A 16,006-nucleotide genomic window follows, 5' to 3' on the forward strand; every position below is an offset into this window, starting at 1 on the left:
CAGATTACTAGTCAGTTTACTAGTCAGATTACTAGTCAGTTTACTAGTCAGATTACATGTCAGATTACTAGTCAATTTACTAGTCAGATTACTTGTCAGATTACTAGTCAGATTACTAGTCAATTTACTAGTCAGATTACATGTCAGATTACATGTCAGATTACTAGTCAGATTACTAGTCAGTTTACTAGTCAGATTACATGTCAATTTACTAGTCAGATTACTAGTCAGTTTACTAGTCAGATTACTAGTCAGTTTACTAGTCAGATTACTAGTCAGATTACATGTCAGATTACTAGTCAGTTTACTAGTCAGATTACTAGTCAGTTTACTAGTCAGATTACATGTCAGATTACTAGTCAGTTTACTAGTCAGATTACATGTCAGATTACTAGTCAATTTACTAGTCAGATTACTAGTCAGATTACATGTCAGATTACTAGTCAATTTACTAGTCAGATTACATGTCAATTTACTAGTCAGATTACTAGTCAATTTACTAGTCAGATTACATGTCAGATTACTAGTCAATTTACTAGTCAGATTACTAGTCAGATTACTAGTCAATTTACTAGTCAGATTACATGTCAGATTACATGTCAGATTACTAGTCAGATTACATGTCAGATTACTAGTCAGATTACTAGTCAGTTTACTAGTCAGATTACATGTCAGATTACATGTCAGATTACATGTCAGTTTACTAGTCAGATTACATGTCAGATTACTAGTCAGTTTACTAGTCAGATTACATGTCAGATTACTAATCAGATTACTAATCAGATTACTAGTCAGATTACATGTCAGATTACTAGTCGGATTACATGTCAGATTACATGTCAGATTACTAGTCAGTTTACTAGTCAGTTTACTAGTCAGATTACATGTCAGATTACTAGTCAGATTACATGTCAGATTACTAGTCAGTTTACTAGTCAGATTACATGTCAGATTACTAGTCAGATTACATGTCAGATTACTAGTCAGTTTACTAGTCAGATTACATGTCAGATTACTAGTCAGATTACTAGTCAGATTACATGTCAGATTACTAGTCAGATTACATGTCAGATTACTAGTCAGTTTACTAGTCAGATTACTAGTCAGTTTACTAGTCAGATTACATGTCAGATTACTAGTCAGATTACATGTCAGATTACTAGTCAGATTACATGTCAGATTACTAGTCAGTTTACTAGTCAGATTACATGTCAGATTACTAGTCAGATTACATGTCAGATTACTAGTCAGATTACATGTCAGATTACTAGTCAGATTACATGTCAGATTACTAGTCAGATTACATGTCAGATTACTAGTCAGTTTACTAGTCAGATTACATGTCAGATTACTAGTCAGATTACATGTCAGATTACTAGTCAGTTTACATGTCAGATTACATGTCAGATTACTAGTCAGTTTACTAGTCAGATTACTAGTCAGATTACATGTCAGATTACTAGTCAGATTACTAGTCAGTTTACTAGTCAGATTACTAGTCAGTTTACTAGTCAGATTACATGTCAGATTACTAGTCAGTTTACAAGTCAGATTACTAGTCAGTTTACAAGTCAGATTACTAGTCAGTTTACTAGTCAGATTACTAGTCAGATTACATGTCAGATTACTAGTCAGTTTACTAGTCAGATTACATGTCAGATTACTAGTCAGTTTACTAGTCAGATTACATGAGAGATTACTAGTCAGTTTACTAGTCAAATTACATGTCAGATTACATGTCAGATTACTAGTCAGTTTACTAGTCAGTTTACATGTCAGATTACATGTCAGATTACTAGTCAGTTTACTAGTCAGATTACATGTCAGATTACTAGTCAGATTACATGTCAGATTACTAGTCAGTTTACTAGTCAGATTACTAGTCAGTTTACTAGTCAGATTACTAGTCAGATTACATGTCAGATTACTAGTCAGTTTACTAGTCAGATTACATGTCAGATTACTAGTCAGTTTACTAGTCAGATTACATGTCAGATTACTAATCAGATTACTAGTCAGATTACATGTCAGATTACTAGTCAGTTTACTAGCCAGATTACATGTCAGATTACTAGTCAATTTACTAGTCAGATTACTAGTCAATTTACTAGTCAGATTACTAGTCAATTTACTAGTCAGATTACATGTCAGATTACTGGTCAGTTTACAGTTTACTTGTCAGATCCCACAGGACTTGAACCCACTATCTTGACTTTCTAAGCCTCACAGGACCTTTTGAAAGGTCTAAATGTAACCCTATATAATGAGTTCTAAATGTAACCCTATATAATGAGTTCTAAATGGAACCCTATATAATGAGTTCTAAATGGAACCCTATATAATGAGTTCTAAATGGAACCCTATCTAATGAGTTCTAAATGTAACCCTATATAATGCGTTCTAAATGGAAAACTATATAATGTGTTCTAATTGGAACCCTGTATAATATATTCTAATTGGAACCCTATATAATGAGTTCTAAATGGAACCCTATATAATGAGTTCTAAATGGAACCCTATATAATGAGTTCTAAATGGAACCCTATATAAGGAGTTCTAAATGTAACCCTATATAATGAGTTCTAAATGTAACCCTATATTATGAGTTCTAAATGTAACCCTATATTATGCGTTCTAAATGGAACCCTATATACGAGTTCTAAATGGAACCATATATAATGCGTTCTAAATGGAACCCTATATACGAGTTCTAAATGGAACCATATATAATGCATTCTAAATGGAACCCTATATACGAGTTCTAAATGGAACCCTATCTAATGAGTTCTAAATGGAACCCTATATACGAGTTCTAAATGGAACCCGATATACGAGTTCTAAATGGAACCCGATATACGAGTTCTAAATGGAACCCGATATACGAGTTCTAAATGGAACCCGATATACGAGTTCTAAATGTAACCCTATATAATGCGTTCTAAATGGAAAACTATATAATGTGTTCTAATTGGAACCCTATATAATATATTCTAATTGGAACCCTATATAATGAGTTCTAAATGGAACCCTATCTAATGAGTTCTAAATGGAACCCTATATAATGAGTTCTAAATGGAACCCTATCTAATGAGTTCTAAATGGAACCCTATCTAATGAGTTCTAAATGGAACCCTATATAATGAGTTCTAAATGGAACCCTATATAATGAGTTCTAAATGGAACCCTATATAATGAATTCTAAATGGAACCCTATATAATGAGTTCTAAATGGAACCCTATCTAATGAGTTCTAAATGGAACCCTATCTAATGAGTTCTAAATGGAACCCTATCTAATGAGTTCTAAATGGAACCCTATCTAATGAGTTCTAAATGGAACCCTATCTAATGAGTTCTAAATGGAACCCTATCTAATGAGTTCTAAATGGAACCCTATATAATGAGTTCTAAATGGAACCCTATATAATGAGTTCTAAATGGAACCCTACTACTTTTGTATTACACTTCTTTATATTGTGCAATTGATGCCCCTGCTCATCCCATCTATATCATACTTAGAATGAACTGTTTTCCTATATAGTGCACTACCTTTGATGATGGGAGGAAGCCTAGTGGTTCGAGCATTGGGCCAGTAACCGAAAGGATGCTTGATCGAATCTCCGAGCTGATAAGGTAAAAATCTCTGCATTCTGCTCATGAACAAGACAGTTAACCCACTGTTCCCCAGTAGGTTGTCGTTTTAAATAAGAATTTGATCTTTACTGACTTGCCTAGTTAAATAAAGGTTAAATAAAAAATAAATAAATCAGGGCCCGAAAGGGAATGCATACAGTTGAAGTCAGAAGTTTTACGTCACTTTTGCCAATTGCATTTTTAAACTCTGTTTTCACAATTCCTGACATTTAATCCTAGTAGAAATTCCCTGTCAAGTCAGTTAGGATCACCACTTTATTTTAGGAATGTCAAATGTCAGAATAAGAGTAGAGATCATTATTTATTTCAGCTTTTATTTATTTTATCACATTTCCAGTGGGTCAGTAGTTTACATGCGCTCAATTAGTATTTTGTAGCATTGCCTATAAATTGTTTGTTCAAATTGGGACAAACATTTTGGGGAGCCTTCCACAAACTTCCCACAATAAGTTGGGTGAATTTTGGCCCACAAGCTTTTTCAGTTCTGCCAACACATGTTCTGTAGGATTGAGGTCAGGGCTTTGTGATGGCCACTCCAATACCTTGGCTTTGTTGTCCTTAAGCCATTTTGCCACAACTTTGGAAGTATGCTTGGGTTCATTGTCCATTTGGAAGACCCATTTGTCACCAAGCTTTAATTTCCTGACTGATGTATTGAGATGCTTCAATATATCCACATAATTTTCAATCCTCATGATGCTATCTATTTTGTGAAGTGCACCAGTCCCTCCTGCCCCAAAGCACCCCCACAACATGATGCTGCCACCCCCGTGCTTCACGGTTGGGATGGTGTTCTTCGGCTTGCAAGCCTCCCCCTTGTTCCTCCAAACATAACAATGGTCATTATGGCCAAACAGTTATATTTTTGTTTCATCAGACCAGAGCACATTTCTCCCAAATGTACGATCTTTGTCCCCATATGCAGTTGCAAACCGTAGTCTGGCTTTTTAATGGTGGTTTTGGAGCAGTGGCTTCTTCCTTGCTGAGCGGCCTTTCAGGTTATGTCATTATAGGACTCATTTACTGTGGTTCTAGATACTTTTGTACCGGTTTCCTCCAGCATCTTCACAAGATCCTTTGCTGATCCTTTGCTGTTGTTCTGGGATTGATTTGCACTTTTCGCACCAAAGTACGTTCATCTCTAGGAGACAGAACGCGTCTCCTTCCTGAGCGGTAATTTTTTTTCTGAGGTCTTGGCTGATTTCTTTTGATTTTCCCATGATGTCCAGCAAAGAGGCACTGAGTTTGAAGGTAGGCCTTGAAATACATCCACATGTACATCTACAATTGACTCAAATTATGTCAATTAGCCTATCAGGAGCTTCTAAAGCCATGATATCATTTTCTGGAATTTTACAAGTTGTTTAAAGGCACAGTCAACTTAGTGTATGGTAACTTCTGACCCACTGGAAATGTGATACAGTGAATTATAAGTGAACTAATCTGTCAGTAAACAATTGTTGGAAAAAATGACTTGTGTCATGCACAAAGTAGATGTCCTAACCGACTTGCCAAAACTGGTAGTTTGTTAACAAGAAATTTGTGTAGTGGTTGAAAAACAAGTTTTAATGACTAAGTGTACGTAAACTTCTGACTTCAACTGTATCTAGGGAATAGGGGTAGACTACTGTAATTGGACCAGCAACATAGGTCTACAGCATTTAGTTCCCTAGTGGAAATAATAAAACCTCCTCCTCATCGTATTTCATTCCAACGATGTCTTTGAGTGAATCCCAAATTGCACACTACTCCCTATATAGTGCACTGCTTTTGACCAGAACCGTATAGGCCGTTCATAGGGAATAGGGTGTCACCTGCGCCGAATACAACAGGTGTAGTAGACCTGACAGTGAAATGCTTACTTACAATTTTCACCTAAAATGACATCTAACTGCCTGTAGCTCAGGATCTAACGCAAGGATATGCATATTCTTGATACCAATGTAAAGGAAACACTTTGAAGTTTGTGTAAATGTGAGTTGAATGTAGGAGAATATAACTATAGATTTGGTAGAAGAAAATACAAAAGAAGAAAAAACAACAGGTCTTTTTCTACCACCATCTTTGAAATGCAAGAGAAAGGTCATAGTTCGTACCCAATTCGTCCCAGTTCGTCCGGTCCCAATTCGTCCCAGTTCGTCCGGTCCCAGTTCGTCCCAGTTCGTCCGGTCCTAGTTCGTCCCAGTTCGCCCGGTCCTAGTTCGTCCCAGTTCGCCCGGTCCTAGTTCGCCCCAGTTCGTCCGGTCCCAGTTCGCCCTAGTTCGTCCGGTCCCAGTTCGCCCGGTCCCAGTTCTTCCCAGTTCGTCCGGTCCCAGTTCTTCCCAGTTCGTCCGGTCCCAGTTCTTCCCAGTTCGTCCGGTCCCAGTTCTTCCCAGTTCGTCCGGTCCCAGTTCGTCCCAGGTCATCCCAGTTCGTCCGGTCCCAGTTCTGGTTGTAACTTGAATTATGAGCAAACTACATGACATTTAGTGTGAAGTCACCCAGGTACGTTTGGGCAAATCGTAAAGGAGACATTTGCATTCATATTACATTTTTCGTGCAAGAATATCCTCAAATCTGTATACTTGGACTTGGACTTGGACTACTTGGACTGTATACTTAGCTTTTCCAGTATTAGTAGCCATATTATAAGTTCAACATTTACAAAACAACCAGTTTTCATAACTTCATAACTCTGAATATTCTTATAGTTTTTGTCCAAAAGGAAAAGACATGATGTCGTACAAGGTTTAGAACTAATAACAACAGACAACCTAATCCTACCATCAAACACTTCAGGTTTATTTGTTAAACACACAGTAAACAGGGGGGGCTGCTGCTGAGCTGGACCCAAGTAAAGAAATAATAAATATCCAAAATCCACTAGTCTACCTGCTTCAATAACCGCTAGCAAACTAACCAATAACATACAGTGGGTGGTCCACTAACTAACTAACCAAAAAAACAGTGGGTGGTCCGCCCAGTTCTAACTAGGGTATTCATACAAAGTATTCCTACGGGTAATGTAGGCCCATGGGTGACTTGTCTTGGTACCCCCTTTTCACACCCACAAACAAAAAGTCATACACCATAACAATACATACGCACATAATAACAGACAAATGTGCCATGTAGGTGCAAAAACTAAAGAGAGATCACTGCAGAGACAACTGATTGGGATCCTTTTAAACCAAGGGAAAGGGGATGTGATAGGGTAAGGGAAAAAGAGCAGGTGTGTCTTCTGAGTGGCGACTGATTGGCGACTGATGAGTGACACCTGTGACTAAGGCAGAAGGAAAGAACACAAATACACACACAGGATACCTGTATCCGTAACACCGATTTATGCTTATTTGACAAAGGTACAGTCGTTCAAATGAAGACCATCCGAGTCATCGGCGCGCCATGAAGGTATCGCTCTCAGACCAAATATGGTTTCCTATAGGATATACTACACCCCTAATGATAAAGGGAAGTCTGGTTACATTCTAGGATCTCTGATATGGTGTCCTATAGGACATACTACACCCCTAATGATAAAGGGAAGTCTGGTTACGTTCTAGGATCTCTGATATGGTGTCCTATAGGATATACTACACCCCTAATGATAAAGGGAAGTCTGGTTACGTTCTAGGATCTCTGATATGGTGTCCTATAGGATATACTACACCCCTAATGATGTAGTGAAGTCTGGTTACGTTCTAGGATCTCTGATATGGTGTCCTATAGGATATACTACACCCCTAATGATATAGTGAAGTCTGGTTACGTTCTAGGATCTCTGATATGGTGTCCTATAGGATATACTACACCCCTAATGATAAAGGGAAGTCTGGTTACGTTCTAGGATCTCTGATATGGTCTCCTATAGGATATACTACACCCCTAATGATAAAGGGAAGTCTGGTTACGTTCTAGGATCTCTGATATGGTGTCCTATAGGATATACTACACCCCTAATGATGTAGTGAAGTCTGGTTACGTTCTAGGATCTCTGATATGGTGTCCTATAGGATATACTACACCCCTAATGATAAAGTGAAGTCTGGTTACGTTCTAGGATCTCTGATATGGTGTCCTATAGGATATACTACACCCCTAATGATGTAGTGAAGTCTGGTTACGTTCTAGGGTCTCTGAGGAATAGATAAGAACATGATTTGACTCATTGAAACAACGTTTAGGGTTAGATTTTCACAGATTCCTTTCTTTGCAAATTGAACGAGTGGAAATACAAAATCGATCGTGCATGTAATATGGACCTTTTTAGGATATGAAAAATGATTTTATCTAACAAAACGACACTTCATGTTATCTCTGGGACCCTTTGGATGATAAATCAGAGCAAAATTTCAGAATGTAAGTACACATTTCACCTTCAGAGGTGAATTTATTAAACCTGTCGCTGTGAAAAAAAGTGTTTCGTTGTTAGGAACTCTCCTCAAACAATAGCATGGCATTTTTTCGCAGTATTAGCTACTGTAAATTGGACAATGCAGTTATATTTACAATAATTTAAGCTTTCAGACGATATAAGACACTTACATGAACCAACATTGTTTCTCTAAAATCTGCGATCGTGACACAAGGCATTGCATGATTTACAGCCTAACCAAGATAAAGTCACGGACACAGTCAATTTTGTGCTGGATTAAAAACCTATTTCAACAGACGCCATTTTGATTGAGCACACTTCTTAGTCCAGTACTAGGTTTAAGACTAATCTGTGTCCGTTCGGGAAACCAGCCCCCATTGTGTTTTGATACAGTAAGCCGGTGGTTATTTAAACTAGTGTAGATTTTGAAGGGGGGGGGGGACTGACTGTATACTGTATGTAATTGTGAAGGCTTTGTTGGTGCTTATGCCTGTAGGGAGCGAGGCTACGTCTACTAAGGCGGGGGGGTAAATGATGACACATTCTGCTACTCTACTGTGACGCCGTTGCGGCATGACCTCACAAAGGGGTCAGTGTTCTGCATACTGCCTCTTCATTCCAGGCCTGGATTCAAAATGTTTCAAACACTCTCCTGAGCGTTTGCTTGAGCCTGCGCTGCATGGCAGATAGGCAGGGTTTACCATTGTGTTGTTTAGCTTATTTCTCTGTGTTTAACCTTGAAGTCACATTGAGATGGAGGAGTCCTGCTTCAGACAACAACATGCAGCAGAGAATACAAGGTACATAATAAGGAATTAATAATACAAAATACAACTGTACAAAACATAGATTTAGAATGATAAATAAATCACTTACTTTTGTCTGTGATTAGGTCATTTACCAGTACCCTGAAATGCCCGAAAGGCACGAGTGCGTCTAATTGTAAGGTATTCTGCAATGAGTTCTATCTTCACCCCCCTTTCACACAGCATCTCAGAGTAGGAGCCCCCCCCCGTTTCAGACAGCATCTCAGAGTAGGAGCGTCCCCCCGTATCAGACAGCATCTCAGAGTAGGAGCCCCTCCCCCCCTGTTTCACACAGCATCTCAAAGTAAGAGCGCCCCCCTTGTTTCACACAGTATCTCAGAGTAGGAGCCCCCCTGTGTCACACAGCATCTCAGAGTAGGAGCCCCCCCCCCCTGTTTCACACAGTATCTCAGAGTAGGAGCCCCCCCTGTTTCACACAGTATCTCAGAGTAGGAGCCCCCCCTGTGTCACACAGCATCTCAGAGTAGGAGCCCCCCTGTTTCACACAGTATCTCAGAGTAAGAGCGCGCCCCCTGTTTCACACAGTATCTCAGAGTAGGAGCCCCCCCCTGTTTCACACAGTATCTCAGAGTAGGAGCCCCCCCCCTGTGTCACACAGCATCTCAGAGTAGGAGCCCCCCCCCCCCTGTTTCACACAGTATCTCAGAGTAGGAGCCCCCCTGTGTCACACAGCATCTCAGAGTAGGAGCCCCCCTGTTTCACACAGTATCTCAGATTAGGAGCCCCTCCCTGTTTCACACAGCATCTCAGAGTAAGAGCGCGCCCCCTGTTTCACACAGCATCTCAGAGTAAGAGCGCCCCCTGTTTCACACAGCATCTCAGAGTAAGAGCGCCCCCCTGTTTCACACAGCATCTCAGAGTAAGAGCGCCCCCTGTTTCACACAGAATCTCAGAGTAGGAGCCCCCTGTGTCACACAGCATCTCTGAGTAGGAGCCCCCCCTGTTTCACACAGCATCTCAGAGTAGGAGCCCCTCCCTCCCCCGTTTCACACAGCATCTCAGAGTAGGAGCGTCCCCCCATTTCCCACAGCATCTCAGAGTAGGAGCCCCCCCCGTTTCAGACAGCATCTCAGAGTAGGAGCCCCTCCCCCTGTTTCACACAGCATCTCAGAGTAAGAGCGCCCCCTTGTTTCACACAGTATCTCAGAGTAGGAGCCCCCCTGTGTCACACAGCATCTCAGAGTAGGAGCCCCCCCCCCCCTGTTTCACACAGTATCTCAGAGTAGGAGCCCCCCTGTGTCACACAGCATCTCAGAGTAGGAGCCCCCCTGTTTCACACAGTATCTCAGATTAGGAGCCCCCTGTTTCACACAGCATCTCAGAGTAAGAGCGCCCCCCCCTGTTTCACACAGCATCTCAGAGTAAGAGCGCCCCCCTGTTTCACACAGCATCTCAGAGTAAGAGCGCCCCCTGTTTCACACAGAATCTCAGAGTAGGAGCCCCCTGTGTCACACAGCATCTCAGAGTAGGAGCCCCCCCCCTGTTTCACACAGCATCTCAGAGTAGGAGCCCCTCCCTCCCCCCGTTTCACACAGCATCTCAGAGTAGGAGCCCCCCTCCCCCGTTTCACACAGCATCTCAGAGTAGGAGCCCCCTCCCCTGTGTCAGAGAACGACCGCATCATTCAGTCCTATTAATTACGATCTAAAAAGGGAAAACGTGATGGTAAAACAGCACTCCTATCCTGAGCAACATGGTATTCCGTCCCGTGGTGCACTTCACTACCCACCTCTGTATCTCAAATGACACACCGGTTCTACTTAGTGCACTACTTTAGACCAGAGCCCTATCTGCCTTGGTCAAAAGTAGTGCACTACATAGGGAGTGGGGTGCCATTAGGGATCCCGCCCCCCTTGTCTGAATAGAGTTATTTAGCTCATTAGTGTAGGACTGTTTCATTCTCCGTAGGTCAAGGACAGAAACGGCTGTATATCATTCTGTGTAAAGGTCCAAACCGCCACCCACAGGGCTCTGGTTATAGTCCTAACAGTATGTGCTTATTCAAAGCTCAGCTGCCTCTCTCACTCACTCCCTGACTCGCCCCTCTTCACCCCCCGACTCCTCCTCTCACTCACTCACCCCCCGACTCCTCCTCTCATCACTCCCTGACACCTCCTCTCACTCACTCACTCCCTGACTCGCCCCTATTCACTCCTCTCATCACTCCCTGACTCCTCCCCTCTTCACTCCCTGACTCCTCCCCCTTTCACTCCCCGACTCCTCCTCTCATCACTCCCTGACTCCTCCTCTCATCACTCCATGATTCCTCCCTCTTCACTCCCTGACTCCTCCCTATTCACTCCCTGACTCCTCCCTATTCACTCCCTGACTCCTCCCTCTTCACTCCCTGACTCCTCCCTCTTCACTCCCTGACTCCTCCCCTCTTCACTCCCTGACTCCTCCCTCTTTACTTCCTGACTCCTCCCTATTCACTCCCTGACTCCTCCCTATTCACTCCCTGACTCCTCCCTATTCACTCCCTGACTCCTCCCTCGTCACTCCCTGACTCCTCCCCTCTTCACTCCCTGACTCCTCCCTCTTTACTCCCTGACTCCTCCCTATTCACTCCCTGACTCCTCCCTATTCACTCCCTGACTCCTCCCTATTCACTCTCATGCTGGGAATGAGTTTATGTGCTCTGCCGTTCATCCAAGATGTCTGCAGCATTGTGGCGTATTTGTAGGCATATCATTGGAAGATTGGCCATAAGAGACTACATTTGCCAGGGGGCCGTCCGGTGGCCTTTGTCTAAATTGGTGCGTAATTCCCAGTGGCATTCATTTTACCTTGCGATACAGAAGGAGAAGGATACTTCCAGGAACGATACATCGTTGAAGAGATATGTGAAAAACACCTTGAGGATTGGTTCTAAACAACGTTTGCCATGTTTCAGTCGATATTATGGAGTTAATTTGGAAAAAAGTTTGGCGTTTGGATAACTGAATTTTCGTTTTTTTTTGGTAGCCAAACGTGACGCACCAAACGGACCGATTTCTCCTGCACAAAAAATATTTCAGGAAAAACTGAACATTTGCTATCTAACTGAGAGTCTCCTCATTGAAAAATGTTTTTGCTGGTTTTTGTGAAAATGTTGCCTGCTAATGCTAACGCTAAATGCTAATGCTAAATGCTAACGCTAAATGCTAAATGCTAGTTTGCTATGGTAGAGAAGCATATTTTTTAAAATCTGAGATGACAGTGTTGTTAACAAAAGGCTAAGTATGAGAGCTAGCATATTGATTTCATTTCATTTGCGATTTTCATGAATAGTTAACGTTGCGTTATGGTATTGAGCTTGAGGCTATGATTACGCTACCGGATCCGGCATGGCTCGACGCAAGAAGTTAACGGGTATTTAATTGGCGATCTGATGTCTGACTTTGTGCTGTCTGTCCCAGTCTGTGTCTCTACCAGTCTGTGTCTGTCCCAGTCTGTCTCTACCTGTCTGTGTCTGTCCCAGTCTGTCTCTACCTGTCTGTGTCTGTCCCAGTCTGTCTCTACCTGTCTGTGTCTGTCCCAGTCTGTCTCTACCAGTCTGTGTCTGTCCCAGTCTGTCTCTACCTGTCTGTGTCTGTCCCAGTCTGTCTCTACCTGTCTTTGTCTGTCCCAGTCTGTCTCTCCCTGTCTTTGTCTGTCCCAGTCTTTCTCTACCAGTCTGTGTCTGTCCCAGTCTGTCTCTACCAGTCTGTGTCTGTCCCAGTCTGTCTCTACCTGTCTGTGTCTGTCCCAGTCTGTCTCTACCTGTCTGTATCTGTCCCAGACTGTGTCTGTCCCAGTCTGTCTCTACCAGACTGTGTCTGTCCCAGTCTGTCTCTACCAGTCTGTGTCTGTCCCAGTCTGTCTCTAACTGTCTGTGTCTGTCCCAGTCTGTCTCTACCTGTCTTTGTCTGTCCCAGTCTGTCTCTACCTGTCTTTGTCTGTCCCAGTCTGTCTCTACCTGTCTTTGTCTGTCCCAGTCTGTCTCTACCAGTCTGTGTCTGTCCCAGTCTGTCTCTACCAGTCTGTGTCTGTCCCAGTCTGTCTCTACCTGTCTTTGTCTGTCCCAGTCTGTCTCTACCTGTCTGTGTCTGTCCCAGTCTGTCTCTACCTGTCTTTGTCTGTCCCAGTCTGTCTCTACCTGTCTTTGTCTGTCCCAGTCTGTCTCTACCAGTCTGTGTCTGTCCCAGTCTGTCTCTACCTGTCTGTGTCTGTCCCAGTCTGTCTCTACCTGTCTTTGTCTGTCCCAGTCTGTCTCTACCTGTCTGTATCTGTTCCAGTCTGTCTCTACCTGTCTGTCTCTTCCCGGGAAAGTGCTTTTTAGTCCAGAATTAGGCTTAATCTTTGTCTGGTAAACTGTCCCCGAAAGACCTTGTCGATAGGTTAGGACCTCTAGGTGTAAAAGCTAAGGTATGTGTTGGACTCAAAGCTGAAGGGAACCAGGTTCCTTTGTCTGTGTCACACCCTGATCTGTTTCACCTGTCTTTGTGCTTGTCCTGTCAAGACCTACCAGTGTGTTCACGTGTTTCCTGTGCCTGCCGTCTTGTACCTGCCTGACTCTGACCTTTCTGCCTGTCCTGACCCTGATCCTGCCTGCTGTCCTGTACCTGCCTGACTCTGACCTTTCTGCCTGTCCTGACCCTGCCTGCCGTCCTGTACCTGCCTGACTCTGACCTTTCTGCCTGTCCTGACCCTGATCCTGCCTGCCGTCCTGTACCTGCCTGACTCTAACCTTTCTGCCTGTCCTGACCCTGATCCTGCCGTCCGTCCTGTACCTGCCTGACTCTGACCTTTCTGCCTGTCCTGACCCTGAGCCTGCCTGCCGTCCTGTACCTGCCTGACTCTGACCTTTCTGCCTGTCCTGACCCTGATCCTGCCTGCCCGTCCTGTACCTGCCTGACTCTGACCTTTCTGCCTGTCCTGACCCTGATCCTGCCGTCCGTCCTGTACCTGCCTGACTCTGACCTTTCTGCCTGTCCTGTGTCCTGTGCCGCCTGCCGTCCTGTGCCGTCCGATTTGGATTCACTAAACTAATAAACTCTGAGACTCGTACTATCTGCCTCCTGTTTCTGCATCTGGGTCTTAGCCTGAGCCATGCTAGTACAAACTGGCCATGACTAACCCAGCAGACTCAGACCAGCTCCACAACGCTGTCTCCCAGCAAGGAGCCACCATTTGAAGATACAAGGAGTTACTGGAATGCCTTATGGAGGAACTCCATACCCTGGCAGAACGTCATGACCATGCGTTCCATACATTACTGGAGCAATTACGCGGATTCCTTGCTAGGCAGCAAGCCACACCAGTAATCCACCAGACTCTCAGAAACCCGCCACCAGTGGCACTTCTTCCCAGCCTACATCACGGCGGTGAATGAGCAACTTTCCGCCTTTTGCCTCAGTCTGGAGGAGTTTGTGGTGTTCGATTTTCCGTTGTCTGGGACAGAGGCTGAGGATTTTCGCACGTTGGCGGCTGAGAGTGCCTGGAACCTGGAAGCCTTGTTCAACATGTTCCCTCATGGATTATCGGAGGTGATTTAAAGATGAGCTCGCAGCCCGGGAGCTGGCCATGGACCTCGACTCCCTCATAGCCTTAACCATCCGGATTGATGGGCAGCTACGGGAACGTAGGAGGGAGAGGGAATCTGTTCCCTGTCGCCCTCGCTCATCTTCGATTCCCACCTCGCATCAGAGGAATGCCGGGAATCCCCGAAGTCTACATTTTCTAGTGAATCTGCCGACTCACCTCCTCAGGAGCCTATGCAACTGGGCAGGGCTAGATAGTCTCCTGCTGAGTACTTATTTAGACTGAACACCAAAAGCTGCCTGTATTGTGGAGCTATGGGACATTTCTTATCTACCTTCCCATTAACCAGTTGAGCTTAGGGGGGCGCTATATTTCATTTCATTTCATACACTGTATTTCTGATCAATTTGATGTTATTTTAATGGACAAAAAAATTGTGCTTTTCTTTCAAAAACAAGGACGTTTCTAAGTGATCCCAAACGTTTGAACTGTAGTGTATTTGAACTGTAGTGTATGTCTCACAGCCCTCTGTCTCCTGTTTCCAGGCCCACCCCCTCTCCCCTCGTCTCAGCGACGGCCAACCTGCGTACGTGGTGAGGAGCCTCCTGAAGGTTAGACCGTGGGGCAGGGGATTCCAGTACCTGGTTGACTTAACCTTCTTCCTCTTGAACTAATACGTCTGCTTCTTGTGTCTGTGTCTGAGTATTAGCCTGAGCCGTGATAGTCTGAACTTTTCATATTCACACAATCTTAACAACAGAAGCAAAATAAGCCCTTTTTTTAGCCAATAGCCAATAGCCAATAGCCAATTTAGACTTTGCAGCTGGCACATCTAGCGTAAATCTCTCAGTTCTGCCTTCAGGACAAGTGTTTGCTTGTTCTGATAATGAGTGAGGAGGCAAGAGGGGTCGGACGATGTGTGTGACATCGTTTTCAGGTTCGGTATCTTGAAGATGAATCCCGAAGGCTCCTGGAAATAAAAGCAATCTTCTTCAGACAGATAATTGTTCAAATACGAGAGCCCTACAATAGCGGACTGTGTGGCTCAGTTGGTGATAGTGTACCGCTATGTGAATCTAAATAGACTGAACCTGCCACCCAAATGGCACCCTAATTGCCTATATAGTGCACTCTTTTTGACTAGACTCTTATGGCCATTTGGGACGTAGCCAGATTGCTGTGCATGTGCAGGGGAGCTTGCTTCTCTCTCCTGCCATGTGATAGCTGCATGACACTGATGCTGTGTGAATGAGTCAGCCTGACAAACACAGCTTCTCTCTCGCTTCGCACAGATTAGCATTTATTGGGATGACTCATGTCCCGGAGGCAGCTCTGCAGAATGGTCACTAGCTGGCACAGCCACAAAACTATAAAAAAATATATATTTTTAATATAACCTAACTTTAATGAACCCTTTACCACACTGCTAACCCTTAAATTAAGACCAAAAAAGCCAATTTTTGTTTTTATAGACAATTTTGACTTTGCAGGTTGGCCGTCGATGAGACGGGGGGAGAGGGGGTGGGCCTGGAAACAGGAAACAGAGGACTGTGAGGACTGTAAATCTCTCAGGTTGACAGATACAGGTTGACAGATACTGTTTTTTTTTTTACCTTTATTTAACTAGGCAAGTCAGTTTAGAACAAATTCTTATTTTCAATGACAGCCTA

This window comes from Oncorhynchus nerka, linkage group LG17 (genome assembly GCF_034236695.1).
Source record: "Oncorhynchus nerka isolate Pitt River linkage group LG17, Oner_Uvic_2.0, whole genome shotgun sequence".
In the NCBI taxonomy this organism is placed as follows: Eukaryota; Metazoa; Chordata; class Actinopteri; order Salmoniformes; family Salmonidae; genus Oncorhynchus; species Oncorhynchus nerka.